The sequence below is a fragment of the Schistocerca piceifrons genome, unplaced genomic scaffold, assembly GCF_021461385.2.
Source record: "Schistocerca piceifrons isolate TAMUIC-IGC-003096 unplaced genomic scaffold, iqSchPice1.1 HiC_scaffold_350, whole genome shotgun sequence".
Taxonomy (NCBI): domain Eukaryota; kingdom Metazoa; phylum Arthropoda; class Insecta; order Orthoptera; family Acrididae; genus Schistocerca; species Schistocerca piceifrons.
In genome coordinates this window covers 46,830-64,490 of record NW_025728571.1, presented here as the reverse complement: position 1 = coordinate 64,490, position 17,661 = coordinate 46,830, and the positions used below count along the sequence as shown (strand labels likewise).

General features: G+C 54.2%; 29 non-coding genes across 29 annotated transcripts; all 29 read left to right on the top strand.

Annotated features, from left to right (window-relative positions):
• Positions 1 to 265: 265 nt before the first annotated feature.
• Positions 266 to 337, top strand: Trnah-gug. Its single transcript has one exon. It is a non-coding gene; the product is annotated as a tRNA-His (tRNA).
• A 747-nt stretch (positions 338 to 1,084) lies between these two features.
• Trnal-uag lies at positions 1,085 to 1,166 on the top strand. The gene has a single exon. It is a non-coding gene; the product is annotated as a tRNA-Leu (tRNA).
• Positions 1,167 to 1,611: 445 nt separating this feature from the next.
• On the top strand, positions 1,612 to 1,683 carry Trnae-cuc. Its single transcript has one exon. It is a non-coding gene; the product is annotated as a tRNA-Glu (tRNA).
• A 374-nt stretch (positions 1,684 to 2,057) lies between these two features.
• Trnah-gug lies at positions 2,058 to 2,129 on the top strand. Its single transcript has one exon. It is a non-coding gene; the product is annotated as a tRNA-His (tRNA).
• A 747-nt stretch (positions 2,130 to 2,876) lies between these two features.
• Positions 2,877 to 2,958, top strand: Trnal-uag. The gene has a single exon. It is a non-coding gene; the product is annotated as a tRNA-Leu (tRNA).
• Positions 2,959 to 3,403: 445 nt separating this feature from the next.
• On the top strand, positions 3,404 to 3,475 carry Trnae-cuc. Its single transcript has one exon. It is a non-coding gene; the product is annotated as a tRNA-Glu (tRNA).
• Positions 3,476 to 3,849: 374 nt separating this feature from the next.
• Positions 3,850 to 3,921, top strand: Trnah-gug. The gene has a single exon. It is a non-coding gene; the product is annotated as a tRNA-His (tRNA).
• Positions 3,922 to 4,668: 747 nt separating this feature from the next.
• Positions 4,669 to 4,750, top strand: Trnal-uag. The gene has a single exon. It is a non-coding gene; the product is annotated as a tRNA-Leu (tRNA).
• Positions 4,751 to 5,195: 445 nt separating this feature from the next.
• Positions 5,196 to 5,267, top strand: Trnae-cuc. The gene has a single exon. It is a non-coding gene; the product is annotated as a tRNA-Glu (tRNA).
• A 374-nt stretch (positions 5,268 to 5,641) lies between these two features.
• Positions 5,642 to 5,713, top strand: Trnah-gug. Its single transcript has one exon. It is a non-coding gene; the product is annotated as a tRNA-His (tRNA).
• Positions 5,714 to 6,460: 747 nt separating this feature from the next.
• Trnal-uag lies at positions 6,461 to 6,542 on the top strand. The gene has a single exon. It is a non-coding gene; the product is annotated as a tRNA-Leu (tRNA).
• A 445-nt stretch (positions 6,543 to 6,987) lies between these two features.
• Positions 6,988 to 7,059, top strand: Trnae-cuc. Its single transcript has one exon. It is a non-coding gene; the product is annotated as a tRNA-Glu (tRNA).
• Positions 7,060 to 7,433: 374 nt separating this feature from the next.
• On the top strand, positions 7,434 to 7,505 carry Trnah-gug. Its single transcript has one exon. It is a non-coding gene; the product is annotated as a tRNA-His (tRNA).
• A 747-nt stretch (positions 7,506 to 8,252) lies between these two features.
• Trnal-uag lies at positions 8,253 to 8,334 on the top strand. Its single transcript has one exon. It is a non-coding gene; the product is annotated as a tRNA-Leu (tRNA).
• Positions 8,335 to 8,779: 445 nt separating this feature from the next.
• On the top strand, positions 8,780 to 8,851 carry Trnae-cuc. Its single transcript has one exon. It is a non-coding gene; the product is annotated as a tRNA-Glu (tRNA).
• A 374-nt stretch (positions 8,852 to 9,225) lies between these two features.
• Trnah-gug lies at positions 9,226 to 9,297 on the top strand. The gene has a single exon. It is a non-coding gene; the product is annotated as a tRNA-His (tRNA).
• A 747-nt stretch (positions 9,298 to 10,044) lies between these two features.
• Positions 10,045 to 10,126, top strand: Trnal-uag. Its single transcript has one exon. It is a non-coding gene; the product is annotated as a tRNA-Leu (tRNA).
• A 445-nt stretch (positions 10,127 to 10,571) lies between these two features.
• Trnae-cuc lies at positions 10,572 to 10,643 on the top strand. The gene has a single exon. It is a non-coding gene; the product is annotated as a tRNA-Glu (tRNA).
• A 374-nt stretch (positions 10,644 to 11,017) lies between these two features.
• Positions 11,018 to 11,089, top strand: Trnah-gug. Its single transcript has one exon. It is a non-coding gene; the product is annotated as a tRNA-His (tRNA).
• A 747-nt stretch (positions 11,090 to 11,836) lies between these two features.
• On the top strand, positions 11,837 to 11,918 carry Trnal-uag. Its single transcript has one exon. It is a non-coding gene; the product is annotated as a tRNA-Leu (tRNA).
• A 445-nt stretch (positions 11,919 to 12,363) lies between these two features.
• On the top strand, positions 12,364 to 12,435 carry Trnae-cuc. The gene has a single exon. It is a non-coding gene; the product is annotated as a tRNA-Glu (tRNA).
• A 374-nt stretch (positions 12,436 to 12,809) lies between these two features.
• Positions 12,810 to 12,881, top strand: Trnah-gug. The gene has a single exon. It is a non-coding gene; the product is annotated as a tRNA-His (tRNA).
• Positions 12,882 to 13,627: 746 nt separating this feature from the next.
• Positions 13,628 to 13,709, top strand: Trnal-uag. Its single transcript has one exon. It is a non-coding gene; the product is annotated as a tRNA-Leu (tRNA).
• A 445-nt stretch (positions 13,710 to 14,154) lies between these two features.
• On the top strand, positions 14,155 to 14,226 carry Trnae-cuc. Its single transcript has one exon. It is a non-coding gene; the product is annotated as a tRNA-Glu (tRNA).
• Positions 14,227 to 14,600: 374 nt separating this feature from the next.
• Positions 14,601 to 14,672, top strand: Trnah-gug. The gene has a single exon. It is a non-coding gene; the product is annotated as a tRNA-His (tRNA).
• Positions 14,673 to 15,419: 747 nt separating this feature from the next.
• Positions 15,420 to 15,501, top strand: Trnal-uag. The gene has a single exon. It is a non-coding gene; the product is annotated as a tRNA-Leu (tRNA).
• Positions 15,502 to 15,946: 445 nt separating this feature from the next.
• On the top strand, positions 15,947 to 16,018 carry Trnae-cuc. Its single transcript has one exon. It is a non-coding gene; the product is annotated as a tRNA-Glu (tRNA).
• A 374-nt stretch (positions 16,019 to 16,392) lies between these two features.
• Trnah-gug lies at positions 16,393 to 16,464 on the top strand. The gene has a single exon. It is a non-coding gene; the product is annotated as a tRNA-His (tRNA).
• A 747-nt stretch (positions 16,465 to 17,211) lies between these two features.
• Positions 17,212 to 17,293, top strand: Trnal-uag. The gene has a single exon. It is a non-coding gene; the product is annotated as a tRNA-Leu (tRNA).
• Positions 17,294 to 17,661: the final 368 nt, after the last annotated feature.

Genomic DNA, 17,661 nt, shown 5'->3' with positions numbered 1-17,661 from the left:
ACGGCGAGAGAGATGAAGCGTCTATCCACTTGTTATCCAGCCACATACCTGTAGTCAAGAGGCTTGGAGGACTGCAAGACATTGCCACGGAGGTGAATGCAGCTAACCACTGTAGTTAGTGTCCTGACAGCGCAGGCACGTTCATTTGCTCGTATACATGTGATGGAGACCGTGTCTCACACTGCTGTGGCGTACACCTTGGCCTAGGCTCTGCTGTGTATCGCCACTTGCATTACAGGCAGCTGCTTTCGCGGGCGCGTCCGTGGCCGTGATCGTCTAGTGGTTAGGACATTGCGTTGTGGCCGCAATAACCCAGGTTCGAATCCTGGTCACGGCAATTTTGAAAGTTTTGCCTTGCTGCCGTTGCAATGACGAGTACTCGAAATGACAGTACTCTCTTGATTTTTTCACTCGTGTTCCGCAGGCCGCAGTTTGCCCTACCACTTCATCCCCAACACGTAATGTCGCCTCCTAGAGCGCAGACGTCCGCTGCTCTCTGTAGTCGAAAAGGGCAGTTGTTTGAAGTGCGATGGATGAGCAGCCAGTCCCAGCAGAACCGGAAGCTGTGGCGTGCACTGTTTGTACAAATGCTAGGAACACTGGCGCACCAAGCAGCGCATGTAGCGTGGCCGAGCGCTTTAAGGCGCTGGTTTAAGGCACCAGACTCTCTGTAGGCGCGGTTTCGAATCCCGTAGCTGCCGGGGGCTTTGCTGTGATCGCGTTAAGCTGCCGCTTTTTCTTCAAGTGTAACCTCCTTGAGCTCACATATGTTTGATACATGGAGCATTCTAGCTCCGCCTGACAGTTACAGCTACGATACTTTAGTGGTTACGGAAAGCCCAGGTTCGAAACCTGGTCACGGCACGAAAACGTCTCTTGACGCTGTCTCCTTAACTGCGACAGCTACAGACAAGTGGCGTCGCTACCATACGGCGGGCACGGCTTTTTCTTGCTGTGGATGGCCTAAAGAGACGCTTCCAGTGGGAGAGCAGTGGAAATACATGGCACGGCAATTGCCAAGATACTTCCATTTCGAAGTGATCTTTGTAGTACAAACGAAACGTTTTGCGGCTGCTGCTCCAACGGTAACGTGGCCGAGCGGTCTAAGGCGCTGGTTTTAGGCACCAGTCTCTTCGGAGGCGTGGGTTCGAATCCCACCGTTGCCACTTTTTACGTCTCATTTTTGTGCCGTTGCGGTGTGTTCTCGTGGGGTAGGACGCAGCTCTTGTGACGCGCGTGTTGTGTAGGTAGCGTGGCCGAGCGGTCTAAGGCGCTGATTTCAGGCACCATTCTCTTCGGAGGCGTGGGTTCCAATCCCACTCCTGCCAAACGTGTAATGTTTCCTGTGTCGAAGGCAGGTGCACTCATTGCCCGCAAAGGAAACAGCACAACAAGGCGTGAGCGTCTGCTTGGTGAATTGCCGTAGAACAGTGCGTGGTGCAACGACAGGATTTGTAGGCACCTTTTGCTCTCATCATTGCTGGCGTCCGTCTCCCCGAAATGCGTCCGGGGCACGCCGTTCTATAACGCGAGAGAGCGGATTTTTTACAGTTGTCGTCAGTTAACCGTGGGTGGCTGCTGCGTTCGCTGGAAAGAGCACTGCCGTCGTTATCCGGTGTGGTCTAGTGGCTAGGATACCTGGCTCTCACCCAGGAGGCCCGGGTTCGATTCCCGGTACCGGAATCGCGCGTTTTTGTTGCTCCTCTTATGCGACTTGTCTCGACTTTGCTCGACTGACGCTACGCTGACGCGTGCAGAAAGCTACGTTAAGTATGATTCACGGCAACACCTGACGGCGAGAGAGATGAAGCGTCTATCCACTTGTTATCCAGCCACATACCTGTAGTCAAGAGGCTTGGGGGACTGCAAGACATTGCCACGGAGGTGAATGCAGCTAACCACTGTAGTTAGTGTCCTGACAGCGCAGGCACGTTCATTTGCTCGTATACATGTGATGGAGACCGTGTCTCACACTGCTGTGGCGTACACCTTGGCCTAGGCTCTGCTGTGTATCGCCACTTGCATTACAGGCAGCTGCTTTCGCGGGCGCGTCCGTGGCCGTGATCGTCTAGTGGTTAGGACATTGCGTTGTGGCCGCAATAACCCAGGTTCGAATCCTGGTCACGGCAATTTTGAAAGTTTTGCCTTGCTGCCGTTGCAATGACGAGTACTCGAAATGACAGTACTCTCTTGATTTTTTCACTCGTGTTCCGCAGGCCGCAGTTTGCCCTACCACTTCATCCCCAACACGTAATGTCGCCTCCTAGAGCGCAGACGTCCGCTGCTCTCTGTAGTCGAAAAGGGCAGTTGTTTGAAGTGCGATGGATGAGCAGCCAGTCCCAGCAGAACCGGAAGCTGTGGCGTGCACTGTTTGTACAAATGCTAGGAACACTGGCGCACCAAGCAGCGCATGTAGCGTGGCCGAGCGCTTTAAGGCGCTGGTTTAAGGCACCAGACTCTCTGTAGGCGCGGTTTCGAATCCCGTAGCTGCCGGGGGCTTTGCTGTGATCGCGTTAAGCTGCCGCTTTTTCTTCAAGTGTAACCTCCTTGAGCTCACATATGTTTGATACATGGAGCATTCTAGCTCCGCCTGACAGTTACAGCTACGATACTTTAGTGGTTACGGAAAGCCCAGGTTCGAAACCTGGTCACGGCACGAAAACGTCTCTTGACGCTGTCTCCTTAACTGCGACAGCTACAGACAAGTGGCGTCGCTACCATACGGCGGGCACGGCTTTTTCTTGCTGTGGATGGCCTAAAGAGACGCTTCCAGTGGGAGAGCAGTGGAAATACATGGCACGGCGATTGCCAAGATACTTCCATTTCGAAGTGATCTTTGTAGTACAAACGAAACGTTTTGCGGCTGCTGCTCCAACGGTAACGTGGCCGAGCGGTCTAAGGCGCTGGTTTTAGGCACCAGTCTCTTCGGAGGCGTGGGTTCGAATCCCACCGTTGCCACTTTTTACGTCTCATTTTTGTGCCGTTGCGGTGTGTTCTCGTGGGGTAGGACGCAGCTCTTGTGACGCGCGTGTTGTGTAGGTAGCGTGGCCGAGCGGTCTAAGGCGCTGGTTTCAGGCACCATTCTCTTCGGAGGCGTGGGTTCCAATCCCACTCCTGCCAAACGTGTAATGTTTCCTGTGTCGAAGGCAGGTGCACTCATTGCCCGCAAAGGAAACAGCACAACAAGGCGTGAGCGTCTGCTTGGTGAATTGCCGTAGAACAGTGCGTGGTGCAACGACAGGATTTGTAGGCACCTTTTGCTCTCATCATTGCTGGCGTCCGTCTCCCCGAAATGCGTCCGGGGCACGCCGTTCTATAACGCGAGAGAGCGGATTTTTTACAGTTGTCGTCAGTTAACCGTGGGTGGCTGCTGCGTTCGCTGGAAAGAGCACTGCCGTCGTTATCCGGTGTGGTCTAGTGGCTAGGATACCTGGCTCTCACCCAGGAGGCCCGGGTTCGATTCCCGGTACCGGAATCGCGCGTTTTTGTTGCTCCTCTTATGCGACTTGTCTCGACTTTGCTCGACTGACGCTACGCTGACGCGTGCAGAAAGCTACGTTAAGTATGATTCACGGCAACACCTGACGGCGAGAGAGATGAAGCGTCTATCCACTTGTTATCCAGCCACATACCTGTAGTCAAGAGGCTTGGGGGACTGCAAGACATTGCCACGGAGGTGAATGCAGCTAACCACTGTAGTTAGTGTCCTGACAGCGCAGGCACGTTCATTTGCTCGTATACATGTGATGGAGACCGTGTCTCACACTGCTGTGGCGTACACCTTGGCCTAGGCTCTGCTGTGTATCGCCACTTGCATTACAGGCAGCTGCTTTCGCGGGCGCGTCCGTGGCCGTGATCGTCTAGTGGTTAGGACATTGCGTTGTGGCCGCAATAACCCAGGTTCGAATCCTGGTCACGGCAATTTTGAAAGTTTTGCCTTGCTGCCGTTGCAATGACGAGTACTCGAAATGACAGTACTCTCTTGATTTTTTCACTCGTGTTCCGCAGGCCGCAGTTTGCCCTACCACTTCATCCCCAACACGTAATGTCGCCTCCTAGAGCGCAGACGTCCGCTGCTCTCTGTAGTCGAAAAGGGCAGTTGTTTGAAGTGCGATGGATGAGCAGCCAGTCCCAGCAGAACCGGAAGCTGTGGCGTGCACTGTTTGTACAAATGCTAGGAACACTGGCGCACCAAGCAGCGCATGTAGCGTGGCCGAGCGCTTTAAGGCGCTGGTTTAAGGCACCAGACTCTCTGTAGGCGCGGTTTCGAATCCCGTAGCTGCCGGGGGCTTTGCTGTGATCGCGTTAAGCTGCCGCTTTTTCTTCAAGTGTAACCTCCTTGAGCTCACATATGTTTGATACATGGAGCATTCTAGCTCCGCCTGACAGTTACAGCTACGATACTTTAGTGGTTACGGAAAGCCCAGGTTCGAAACCTGGTCACGGCACGAAAACGTCTCTTGACGCTGTCTCCTTAACTGCGACAGCTACAGACAAGTGGCGTCGCTACCATACGGCGGGCACGGCTTTTTCTTGCTGTGGATGGCCTAAAGAGACGCTTCCAGTGGGAGAGCAGTGGAAATACATGGCACGGCGATTGCCAAGATACTTCCATTTCGAAGTGATCTTTGTAGTACAAACGAAACGTTTTGCGGCTGCTGCTCCAACGGTAACGTGGCCGAGCGGTCTAAGGCGCTGGTTTTAGGCACCAGTCTCTTCGGAGGCGTGGGTTCGAATCCCACCGTTGCCACTTTTTACGTCTCATTTTTGTGCCGTTGCGGTGTGTTCTCGTGGGGTAGGACGCAGCTCTTGTGACGCGCGTGTTGTGTAGGTAGCGTGGCCGAGCGGTCTAAGGCGCTGGTTTCAGGCACCATTCTCTTCGGAGGCGTGGGTTCCAATCCCACTCCTGCCAAACGTGTAATGTTTCCTGTGTCGAAGGCAGGTGCACTCATTGCCCGCAAAGGAAACAGCACAACAAGGCGTGAGCGTCTGCTTGGTGAATTGCCGTAGAACAGTGCGTGGTGCAACGACAGGATTTGTAGGCACCTTTTGCTCTCATCATTGCTGGCGTCCGTCTCCCCGAAATGCGTCCGGGGCACGCCGTTCTATAACGCGAGAGAGCGGATTTTTTACAGTTGTCGTCAGTTAACAGTGGGTGGCTGCTGCGTTCGCTGGAAAGAGCACTGCCGTCGTTATCCGGTGTGGTCTAGTGGCTAGGATACCTGGCTCTCACCCAGGAGGCCCGGGTTCGATTCCCGGTACCGGAATCGCGCGTTTTTGTTGCTCCTCTTATGCGACTTGTCTCGACTTTGCTCGACTGACGCTACGCTGACGCGTGCAGAAAGCTACGTTAAGTATGATTCACGGCAACACCTGACGGCGAGAGAGATGAAGCGTCTATCCACTTGTTATCCAGCCACATACCTGTAGTCAAGAGGCTTGGGGGACTGCAAGACATTGCCACGGAGGTGAATGCAGCTAACCACTGTAGTTAGTGTCCTGACAGCGCAGGCACGTTCATTTGCTCGTATACATGTGATGGAGACCGTGTCTCACACTGCTGTGGCGTACACCTTGGCCTAGGCTCTGCTGTGTATCGCCACTTGCATTACAGGCAGCTGCTTTCGCGGGCGCGTCCGTGGCCGTGATCGTCTAGTGGTTAGGACATTGCGTTGTGGCCGCAATAACCCAGGTTCGAATCCTGGTCACGGCAATTTTGAAAGTTTTGCCTTGCTGCCGTTGCAATGACGAGTACTCGAAATGACAGTACTCTCTTGATTTTTTCACTCGTGTTCCGCAGGCCGCAGTTTGCCCTACCACTTCATCCCCAACACGTAATGTCGCCTCCTAGAGCGCAGACGTCCGCTGCTCTCTGTAGTCGAAAAGGGCAGTTGTTTGAAGTGCGATGGATGAGCAGCCAGTCCCAGCAGAACCGGAAGCTGTGGCGTGCACTGTTTGTACAAATGCTAGGAACACTGGCGCACCAAGCAGCGCATGTAGCGTGGCCGAGCGCTTTAAGGCGCTGGTTTAAGGCACCAGACTCTCTGTAGGCGCGGTTTCGAATCCCGTAGCTGCCGGGGGCTTTGCTGTGATCGCGTTAAGCTGCCGCTTTTTCTTCAAGTGTAACCTCCTTGAGCTCACATATGTTTGATACATGGAGCATTCTAGCTCCGCCTGACAGTTACAGCTACGATACTTTAGTGGTTACGGAAAGCCCAGGTTCGAAACCTGGTCACGGCACGAAAACGTCTCTTGACGCTGTCTCCTTAACTGCGACAGCTACAGACAAGTGGCGTCGCTACCATACGGCGGGCACGGCTTTTTCTTGCTGTGGATGGCCTAAAGAGACGCTTCCAGTGGGAGAGCAGTGGAAATACATGGCACGGCGATTGCCAAGATACTTCCATTTCGAAGTGATCTTTGTAGTACAAACGAAACGTTTTGCGGCTGCTGCTCCAACGGTAACGTGGCCGAGCGGTCTAAGGCGCTGGTTTTAGGCACCAGTCTCTTCGGAGGCGTGGGTTCGAATCCCACCGTTGCCACTTTTTACGTCTCATTTTTGTGCCGTTGCGGTGTGTTCTCGTGGGGTAGGACGCAGCTCTTGTGACGCGCGTGTTGTGTAGGTAGCGTGGCCGAGCGGTCTAAGGCGCTGGTTTCAGGCACCATTCTCTTCGGAGGCGTGGGTTCCAATCCCACTCCTGCCAAACGTGTAATGTTTCCTGTGTCGAAGGCAGGTGCACTCATTGCCCGCAAAGGAAACAGCACAACAAGGCGTGAGCGTCTGCTTGGTGAATTGCCGTAGAACAGTGCGTGGTGCAACGACAGGATTTGTAGGCACCTTTTGCTCTCATCATTGCTGGCGTCCGTCTCCCCGAAATGCGTCCGGGGCACGCCGTTCTATAACGCGAGAGAGCGGATTTTTTACAGTTGTCGTCAGTTAACCGTGGGTGGCTGCTGCGTTCGCTGGAAAGAGCACTGCCGTCGTTATCCGGTGTGGTCTAGTGGCTAGGATACCTGGCTCTCACCCAGGAGGCCCGGGTTCGATTCCCGGTACCGGAATCGCGCGTTTTTGTTGCTCCTCTTATGCGACTTGTCTCGACTTTGCTCGACTGACGCTACGCTGACGCGTGCAGAAAGCTACGTTAAGTATGATTCACGGCAACACCTGACGGCGAGAGAGATGAAGCGTCTATCCACTTGTTATCCAGCCACATACCTGTAGTCAAGAGGCTTGGGGGACTGCAAGACATTGCCACGGAGGTGAATGCAGCTAACCACTGTAGTTAGTGTCCTGACAGCGCAGGCACGTTCATTTGCTCGTATACATGTGATGGAGACCGTGTCTCACACTGCTGTGGCGTACACCTTGGCCTAGGCTCTGCTGTGTATCGCCACTTGCATTACAGGCAGCTGCTTTCGCGGGCGCGTCCGTGGCCGTGATCGTCTAGTGGTTAGGACATTGCGTTGTGGCCGCAATAACCCAGGTTCGAATCCTGGTCACGGCAATTTTGAAAGTTTTGCCTTGCTGCCGTTGCAATGACGAGTACTCGAAATGACAGTACTCTCTTGATTTTTTCACTCGTGTTCCGCAGGCCGCAGTTTGCCCTACCACTTCATCCCCAACACGTAATGTCGCCTCCTAGAGCGCAGACGTCCGCTGCTCTCTGTAGTCGAAAAGGGCAGTTGTTTGAAGTGCGATGGATGAGCAGCCAGTCCCAGCAGAACCGGAAGCTGTGGCGTGCACTGTTTGTACAAATGCTAGGAACACTGGCGCACCAAGCAGCGCATGTAGCGTGGCCGAGCGCTTTAAGGCGCTGGTTTAAGGCACCAGACTCTCTGTAGGCGCGGTTTCGAATCCCGTAGCTGCCGGGGGCTTTGCTGTGATCGCGTTAAGCTGCCGCTTTTTCTTCAAGTGTAACCTCCTTGAGCTCACATATGTTTGATACATGGAGCATTCTAGCTCCGCCTGACAGTTACAGCTACGATACTTTAGTGGTTACGGAAAGCCCAGGTTCGAAACCTGGTCACGGCACGAAAACGTCTCTTGACGCTGTCTCCTTAACTGCGACAGCTACAGACAAGTGGCGTCGCTACCATACGGCGGGCACGGCTTTTTCTTGCTGTGGATGGCCTAAAGAGACGCTTCCAGTGGGAGAGCAGTGGAAATACATGGCACGGCGATTGCCAAGATACTTCCATTTCGAAGTGATCTTTGTAGTACAAACGAAACGTTTTGCGGCTGCTGCTCCAACGGTAACGTGGCCGAGCGGTCTAAGGCGCTGGTTTTAGGCACCAGTCTCTTCGGAGGCGTGGGTTCGAATCCCACCGTTGCCACTTTTTACGTCTCATTTTTGTGCCGTTGCGGTGTGTTCTCGTGGGGTAGGACGCAGCTCTTGTGACGCGCGTGTTGTGTAGGTAGCGTGGCCGAGCGGTCTAAGGCGCTGGTTTCAGGCACCATTCTCTTCGGAGGCGTGGGTTCCAATCCCACTCCTGCCAAACGTGTAATGTTTCCTGTGTCGAAGGCAGGTGCACTCATTGCCCGCAAAGGAAACAGCACAACAAGGCGTGAGCGTCTGCTTGGTGAATTGCCGTAGAACAGTGCGTGGTGCAACGACAGGATTTGTAGGCACCTTTTGCTCTCATCATTGCTGGCGTCCGTCTCCCCGAAATGCGTCCGGGGCACGCCGTTCTATAACGCGAGAGAGCGGATTTTTTACAGTTGTCGTCAGTTAACCGTGGGTGGCTGCTGCGTTCGCTGGAAAGAGCACTGCCGTCGTTATCCGGTGTGGTCTAGTGGCTAGGATACCTGGCTCTCACCCAGGAGGCCCGGGTTCGATTCCCGGTACCGGAATCGCGCGTTTTTGTTGCTCCTCTTATGCGACTTGTCTCGACTTTGCTCGACTGACGCTACGCTGACGCGTGCAGAAAGCTACGTTAAGTATGATTCACGGCAACACCTGACGGCGAGAGAGATGAAGCGTCTATCCACTTGTTATCCAGCCACATACCTGTAGTCAAGAGGCTTGGGGGACTGCAAGACATTGCCACGGAGGTGAATGCAGCTAACCACTGTAGTTAGTGTCCTGACAGCGCAGGCACGTTCATTTGCTCGTATACATGTGATGGAGACCGTGTCTCACACTGCTGTGGCGTACACCTTGGCCTAGGCTCTGCTGTGTATCGCCACTTGCATTACAGGCAGCTGCTTTCGCGGGCGCGTCCGTGGCCGTGATCGTCTAGTGGTTAGGACATTGCGTTGTGGCCGCAATAACCCAGGTTCGAATCCTGGTCACGGCAATTTTGAAAGTTTTGCCTTGCTGCCGTTGCAATGACGAGTACTCGAAATGACAGTACTCTCTTGATTTTTTCACTCGTGTTCCGCAGGCCGCAGTTTGCCCTACCACTTCATCCCCAACACGTAATGTCGCCTCCTAGAGCGCAGACGTCCGCTGCTCTCTGTAGTCGAAAAGGGCAGTTGTTTGAAGTGCGATGGATGAGCAGCCAGTCCCAGCAGAACCGGAAGCTGTGGCGTGCACTGTTTGTACAAATGCTAGGAACACTGGCGCACCAAGCAGCGCATGTAGCGTGGCCGAGCGCTTTAAGGCGCTGGTTTAAGGCACCAGACTCTCTGTAGGCGCGGTTTCGAATCCCGTAGCTGCCGGGGGCTTTGCTGTGATCGCGTTAAGCTGCCGCTTTTTCTTCAAGTGTAACCTCCTTGAGCTCACATATGTTTGATACATGGAGCATTCTAGCTCCGCCTGACAGTTACAGCTACGATACTTTAGTGGTTACGGAAAGCCCAGGTTCGAAACCTGGTCACGGCACGAAAACGTCTCTTGACGCTGTCTCCTTAACTGCGACAGCTACAGACAAGTGGCGTCGCTACCATACGGCGGGCACGGCTTTTTCTTGCTGTGGATGGCCTAAAGAGACGCTTCCAGTGGGAGAGCAGTGGAAACACATGGCACGGCGATTGCCAAGATACTTCCATTTCGAAGTGATCTTTGTAGTACAAACGAAACGTTTTGCGGCTGCTGCTCCAACGGTAACGTGGCCGAGCGGTCTAAGGCGCTGGTTTTAGGCACCAGTCTCTTCGGAGGCGTGGGTTCGAATCCCACCGTTGCCACTTTTTACGTCTCATTTTTGTGCCGTTGCGGTGTGTTCTCGTGGGGTAGGACGCAGCTCTTGTGACGCGCGTGTTGTGTAGGTAGCGTGGCCGAGCGGTCTAAGGCGCTGGTTTCAGGCACCATTCTCTTCGGAGGCGTGGGTTCCAATCCCACTCCTGCCAAACGTGTAATGTTTCCTGTGTCGAAGGCAGGTGCACTCATTGCCCGCAAAGGAAACAGCACAACAAGGCGTGAGCGTCTGCTTGGTGAATTGCCGTAGAACAGTGCGTGGTGCAACGACAGGATTTGTAGGCACCTTTTGCTCTCATCATTGCTGGCGTCCGTCTCCCCGAAATGCGTCCGGGGCACGCCGTTCTATAACGCGAGAGAGCGGATTTTTTACAGTTGTCGTCAGTTAACCGTGGGTGGCTGCTGCGTTCGCTGGAAAGAGCACTGCCGTCGTTATCCGGTGTGGTCTAGTGGCTAGGATACCTGGCTCTCACCCAGGAGGCCCGGGTTCGATTCCCGGTACCGGAATCGCGCGTTTTTGTTGCTCCTCTTATGCGACTTGTCTCGACTTTGCTCGACTGACGCTACGCTGACGCGTGCAGAAAGCTACGTTAAGTATGATTCACGGCAACACCTGACGGCGAGAGAGATGAAGCGTCTATCCACTTGTTATCCAGCCACATACCTGTAGTCAAGAGGCTTGGGGGACTGCAAGACATTGCCACGGAGGTGAATGCAGCTAACCACTGTAGTTAGTGTCCTGACAGCGCAGGCACGTTCATTTGCTCGTATACATGTGATGGAGACCGTGTCTCACACTGCTGTGGCGTACACCTTGGCCTAGGCTCTGCTGTGTATCGCCACTTGCATTACAGGCAGCTGCTTTCGCGGGCGCGTCCGTGGCCGTGATCGTCTAGTGGTTAGGACATTGCGTTGTGGCCGCAATAACCCAGGTTCGAATCCTGGTCACGGCAATTTTGAAAGTTTTGCCTTGCTGCCGTTGCAATGACGAGTACTCGAAATGACAGTACTCTCTTGATTTTTTCACTCGTGTTCCGCAGGCCGCAGTTTGCCCTACCACTTCATCCCCAACACGTAATGTCGCCTCCTAGAGCGCAGACGTCCGCTGCTCTCTGTAGTCGAAAAGGGCAGTTGTTTGAAGTGCGATGGATGAGCAGCCAGTCCCAGCAGAACCGGAAGCTGTGGCGTGCACTGTTTGTACAAATGCTAGGAACACTGGCGCACCAAGCAGCGCATGTAGCGTGGCCGAGCGCTTTAAGGCGCTGGTTTAAGGCACCAGACTCTCTGTAGGCGCGGTTTCGAATCCCGTAGCTGCCGGGGGCTTTGCTGTGATCGCGTTAAGCTGCCGCTTTTTCTTCAAGTGTAACCTCCTTGAGCTCACATATGTTTGATACATGGAGCATTCTAGCTCCGCCTGACAGTTACAGCTACGATACTTTAGTGGTTACGGAAAGCCCAGGTTCGAAACCTGGTCACGGCACGAAAACGTCTCTTGACGCTGTCTCCTTAACTGCGACAGCTACAGACAAGTGGCGTCGCTACCATACGGCGGGCACGGCTTTTTCTTGCTGTGGATGGCCTAAAGAGACGCTTCCAGTGGGAGAGCAGTGGAAATACATGGCACGGCGATTGCCAAGATACTTCCATTTCGAAGTGATCTTTGTAGTACAAACGAAACGTTTTGCGGCTGCTGCTCCAACGGTAACGTGGCCGAGCGGTCTAAGGCGCTGGTTTTAGGCACCAGTCTCTTCGGAGGCGTGGGTTCGAATCCCACCGTTGCCACTTTTTACGTCTCATTTTTGTGCCGTTGCGGTGTGTTCTCGTGGGGTAGGACGCAGCTCTTGTGACGCGCGTGTTGTGTAGGTAGCGTGGCCGAGCGGTCTAAGGCGCTGGTTTCAGGCACCATTCTCTTCGGAGGCGTGGGTTCCAATCCCACTCCTGCCAAACGTGTAATGTTTCCTGTGTCGAAGGCAGGTGCACTCATTGCCCGCAAAGGAAACAGCACAACAAGGCGTGAGCGTCTGCTTGGTGAATTGCCGTAGAACAGTGCGTGGTGCAACGACAGGATTTGTAGGCACCTTTTGCTCTCATCATTGCTGGCGTCCGTCTCCCCGAAATGCGTCCGGGGCACGCCGTTCTATAACGCGAGAGAGCGGATTTTTTACAGTTGTCGTCAGTTAACCGTGGGTGGCTGCTGCGTTCGCTGGAAAGAGCACTGCCGTCGTTATCCGGTGTGGTCTAGTGGCTAGGATACCTGGCTCTCACCCAGGAGGCCCGGGTTCGATTCCCGGTACCGGAATCGCGCGTTTTTGTTGCTCCTCTTATGCGACTTGTCTCGACTTTGCTCGACTGACGCTACGCTGACGCGTGCAGAAAGCTACGTTAAGTATGATTCACGGCAACACCTGACGGCGAGAGAGATGAAGCGTCTATCCACTTGTTATCCAGCCACATACCTGTAGTCAAGAGGCTTGGGGGACTGCAAGACATTGCCACGGAGGTGAATGCAGCTAACCACTGTAGTTAGTGTCCTGACAGCGCAGGCACGTTCATTTGCTCGTATACATGTGATGGAGACCGTGTCTCACACTGCTGTGGCGTACACCTTGGCCTAGGCTCTGCTGTGTATCGCCACTTGCATTACAGGCAGCTGCTTTCGCGGGCGCGTCCGTGGCCGTGATCGTCTAGTGGTTAGGACATTGCGTTGTGGCCGCAATAACCCAGGTTCGAATCCTGGTCACGGCAATTTTGAAAGTTTTGCCTTGCTGCCGTTGCAATGACGAGTACTCGAAATGACAGTACTCTCTTGATTTTTTCACTCGTGTTCCGCAGGCCGCAGTTTGCCCTACCACTTCATCCCCAACACGTAATGTCGCCTCCTAGAGCGCAGACGTCCGCTGCTCTCTGTAGTCGAAAAGGGCAGTTGTTTGAAGTGCGATGGATGAGCAGCCAGTCCCAGCAGAACCGGAAGCTGTGGCGTGCACTGTTTGTACAAATGCTAGGAACACTGGCGCACCAAGCAGCGCATGTAGCGTGGCCGAGCGCTTTAAGGCGCTGGTTTAAGGCACCAGACTCTCTGTAGGCGCGGTTTCGAATCCCGTAGCTGCCGGGGGCTTTGCTGTGATCGCGTTAAGCTGCCGCTTTTTCTTCAAGTGTAACCTCCTTGAGCTCACATATGTTTGATACATGGAGCATTCTAGCTCCGCCTGACAGTTACAGCTACGATACTTTAGTGGTTACGGAAAGCCCAGGTTCGAAACCTGGTCACGGCACGAAAACGTCTCTTGACGCTGTCTCCTTAACTGCGACAGCTACAGACAAGTGGCGTCGCTACTAACGGCGGGCACGGCTTTTTCTTGCTGTGGATGGCCTAAAGAGACGCTTCCAGTGGGAGAGCAGTGGAAACACATGGCACGGCGATTGCCAAGATACTTCCATTTCGAAGTGATCTTTGTAGTACAAACGAAACGTTTTGCGGCTGCTGCTCCAACGGTAACGTGGCCGAGCGGTCTAAGGCGCTGGTTTTAGGCACCAGTCTCTTCGGAGGCGTGGGTTCGAATCCCACCGTTGCCACTTTTTACGTCTCATTTTTGTGCCGTTGCGGTGTGTTCTCGTGGGGTAGGACGCAGCTCTTGTGACGCGCGTGTTGTGTAGGTAGCGTGGCCGAGCGGTCTAAGGCGCTGGTTTCAGGCACCATTCTCTTCGGAGGCGTGGGTTCCAATCCCACTCCTGCCAAACGTGTAATGTTTCCTGTGTCGAAGGCAGGTGCACTCATTGCCCGCAAAGGAAACAGCACAACAAGGCGTGAGCGTCTGCTTGGTGAATTGCCGTAGAACAGTGCGTGGTGCAACGACAGGATTTGTAGGCACCTTTTGCTCTCATCATTGCTGGCGTCCGTCTCCCCGAAATGCGTCCGGGGCACGCCGTTCTATAACGCGAGAGAGCGGATTTTTTACAGTTGTCGTCAGTTAACCGTGGGTGGCTGCTGCGTTCGCTGGAAAGAGCACTGCCGTCGTTATCCGGTGTGGTCTAGTGGCTAGGATACCTGGCTCTCACCCAGGAGGCCCGGGTTCGATTCCCGGTACCGGAATCGCGCGTTTTTGTTGCTCCTCTTATGCGACTTGTCTCGACTTTGCTCGACTGACGCTACGCTGACGCGTGCAGAAAGCTACGTTAAGTATGATTCACGGCAACACCTGACGGCGAGAGAGATGAAGCGTCTATCCACTTGTTATCCAGCCACATACCTGTAGTCAAGAGGCTTGGGGGACTGCAAGACATTGCCACGGAGGTGAATGCAGCTAACCACTGTAGTTAGTGTCCTGACAGCGCAGGCACGTTCATTTGCTCGTATACATGTGATGGAGACCGTGTCTCACACTGCTGTGGCGTACACCTTGGCCTAGGCTCTGCTGTGTATCGCCACTTGCATTACAGGCAGCTGCTTTCGCGGGCGCGTCCGTGGCCGTGATCGTCTAGTGGTTAGGACATTGCGTTGTGGCCGCAATAACCCAGGTTCGAATCCTGGTCACGGCAATTTTGAAAGTTTTGCCTTGCTGCCGTTGCAATGACGAGTACTCGAAATGACAGTACTCTCTTGATTTTTTCACTCGTGTTCCGCAGGCCGCAGTTTGCCCTACCACTTCATCCCCAACACGTAATGTCGCCTCCTAGAGCGCAGACGTCCGCTGCTCTCTGTAGTCGAAAAGGGCAGTTGTTTGAAGTGCGATGGATGAGCAGCCAGTCCCAGCAGAACCGGAAGCTGTGGCGTGCACTGTTTGTACAAATGCTAGGAACACTGGCGCATCAAGCAGCGCATGTAGCGTGGCCGAGCGCTTTAAGGCGCTGGTTTAAGGCACCAGACTCTCTGTAGGCGCGGTTTCGAATCCCGTAGCTGCCGGGGGCTTTGCTGTGATCGCGTTAAGCTGCCGCTTTTTCTTCAAGTGTAACCTCCTTGAGCTCACATATGTTTGATACATGGAGCATTCTAGCTCCGCCTGACAGTTACAGCTACGATACTTTAGTGGTTACGGAAAGCCCAGGTTCGAAACCTGGTCACGGCACGAAAACGTCTCTTGACGCTGTCTCCTTAACTGCGACAGCTACAGACAAGTGGCGTCGCTACCATACGGCGGGCACGGCTTTTTCTTGCTGTGGATGGCCTAAAGAGACGCTTCCAGTGGGAGAGCAGTGGAAACACATGGCACGGCGATTGCCAAGATACTTCCATTTCGAAGTGATCTTTGTAGTACAAACGAAACGTTTTGCGGCTGCTGCTCCAACGGTAACGTGGCCGAGCGGTCTAAGGCGCTGGTTTTAGGCACCAGTCTCTTCGGAGGCGTGGGTTCGAATCCCACCGTTGCCACTTTTTACGTCTCATTTTTGTGCCGTTGCGGTGTGTTCTCGTGGGGTAGGACGCAGCTCTTGTGACGCGCGTGTTGTGTAGGTAGCGTGGCCGAGCGGTCTAAGGCGCTGGTTTCAGGCACCATTCTCTTCGGAGGCGTGGGTTCCAATCCCACTCCTGCCAAACGTGTAATGTTTCCTGTGTCGAAGGCAGGTGCACTCATTGCCCGCAAAGGAAACAGCACAACAAGGCGTGAGCGTCTGCTTGGTGAATTGCCGTAGAACAGTGCGTGGTGCAACGACAGGATTTGTAGGCACCTTTTGCTCTCATCATTGCTGGCGTCCGTCTCCCCGAAATGCGTCCGGGGCACGCCGTTCTATAACGCGAGAGAGCGGATTTTTTACAGTTGTCGTCAGTTAACCGTGGGTGGCTGCTGCGTTCGCTGGAAAGAGCACTGCCGTCGTTATCCGGTGTGGTCTAGTGGCTAGGATACCTGGCTCTCACCCAGGAGGCCCGGGTTCGATTCCCGGTACCGGAATCGCGCGTTTTTGTTGCTCCTCTTATGCGACTTGTCTCGACTTTGCTCGACTGACGCTACGCTGACGCGTGCAGAAAGCTACGTTAAGTATGATTCACGGCAACACCTGACGGCGAGAGAGATGAAGCGTCTATCCACTTGTTATCCAGCCACATACCTGTAGTCAAGAGGCTTGGGGGACTGCAAGACATTGCCACGGAGGTGAATGCAGCTAACCACTGTAGTTAGTGTCCTGACAGCGCAGGCACGTTCATTTGCTCGTATACATGTGATGGAGACCGTGTCTCACACTGCTGTGGCGTACACCTTGGCCTAGGCTCTGCTGTGTATCGCCACTTGCATTACAGGCAGCTGCTTTCGCGGGCGCGTCCGTGGCCGTGATCGTCTAGTGGTTAGGACATTGCGTTGTGGCCGCAATAACCCAGGTTCGAATCCTGGTCACGGCAATTTTGAAAGTTTTGCCTTGCTGCCGTTGCAATGACGAGTACTCGAAATGACAGTACTCTCTTGATTTTTTCACTCGTGTTCCGCAGGCCGCAGTTTGCCCTACCACTTCATCCCCAACACGTAATGTCGCCTCCTAGAGCGCAGACGTCCGCTGCTCTCTGTAGTCGAAAAGGGCAGTTGTTTGAAGTGCGATGGATGAGCAGCCAGTCCCAGCAGAACCGGAAGCTGTGGCGTGCACTGTTTGTACAAATGCTAGGAACACTGGCGCACCAAGCAGCGCATGTAGCGTGGCCGAGCGCTTTAAGGCGCTGGTTTAAGGCACCAGACTCTCTGTAGGCGCGGTTTCGAATCCCGTAGCTGCCGGGGGCTTTGCTGTGATCGCGTTAAGCTGCCGCTTTTTCTTCAAGTGTAACCTCCTTGAGCTCACATATGTTTGATACATGGAGCATTCTAGCTCCGCCTGACAGTTACAGCTACGATACTTTAGTGGTTACGGAAAGCCCAGGTTCGAAACCTGGTCACGGCACGAAAACGTCTCTTGACGCTGTCTCCTTAACTGCGACAGCTACAGACAAGTGGCGTCGCTACCATACGGCGGGCACGGCTTTTTCTTGCTGTGGATGGCCTAAAGAGACGCTTCCAGTGGGAGAGCAGTGGAAACACATGGCACGGCGATTGCCAAGATACTTCCATTTCGAAGTGATCTTTGTAGTACAAACGAAACGTTTTGCGGCTGCTGCTCCAACGGTAACGTGGCCGAGCGGTCTAAGGCGCTGGTTTTAGGCACCAGTCTCTTCGGAGGCGTGGGTTCGAATCCCACCGTTGCCACTTTTTACGTCTCATTTTTGTGCCGTTGCGGTGTGTTCTCGTGGGGTAGGACGCAGCTCTTGTGACGCGCGTGTTGTGTAGGTAGCGTGGCCGAGCGGTCTAAGGCGCTGGTTTCAGGCACCATTCTCTTCGGAGGCGTGGGTTCCAATCCCACTCCTGCCAAACGTGTAATGTTTCCTGTGTCGAAGGCAGGTGCACTCATTGCCCGCAAAGGAAACAGCACAACAAGGCGTGAGCGTCTGCTTGGTGAATTGCCGTAGAACAGTGCGTGGTGCAACGACAGGATTTGTAGGCACCTTTTGCTCTCATCATTGCTGGCGTCCGTCTCCCCGAAATGCGTCCGGGGCACGCCGTTCTATAACGCGAGA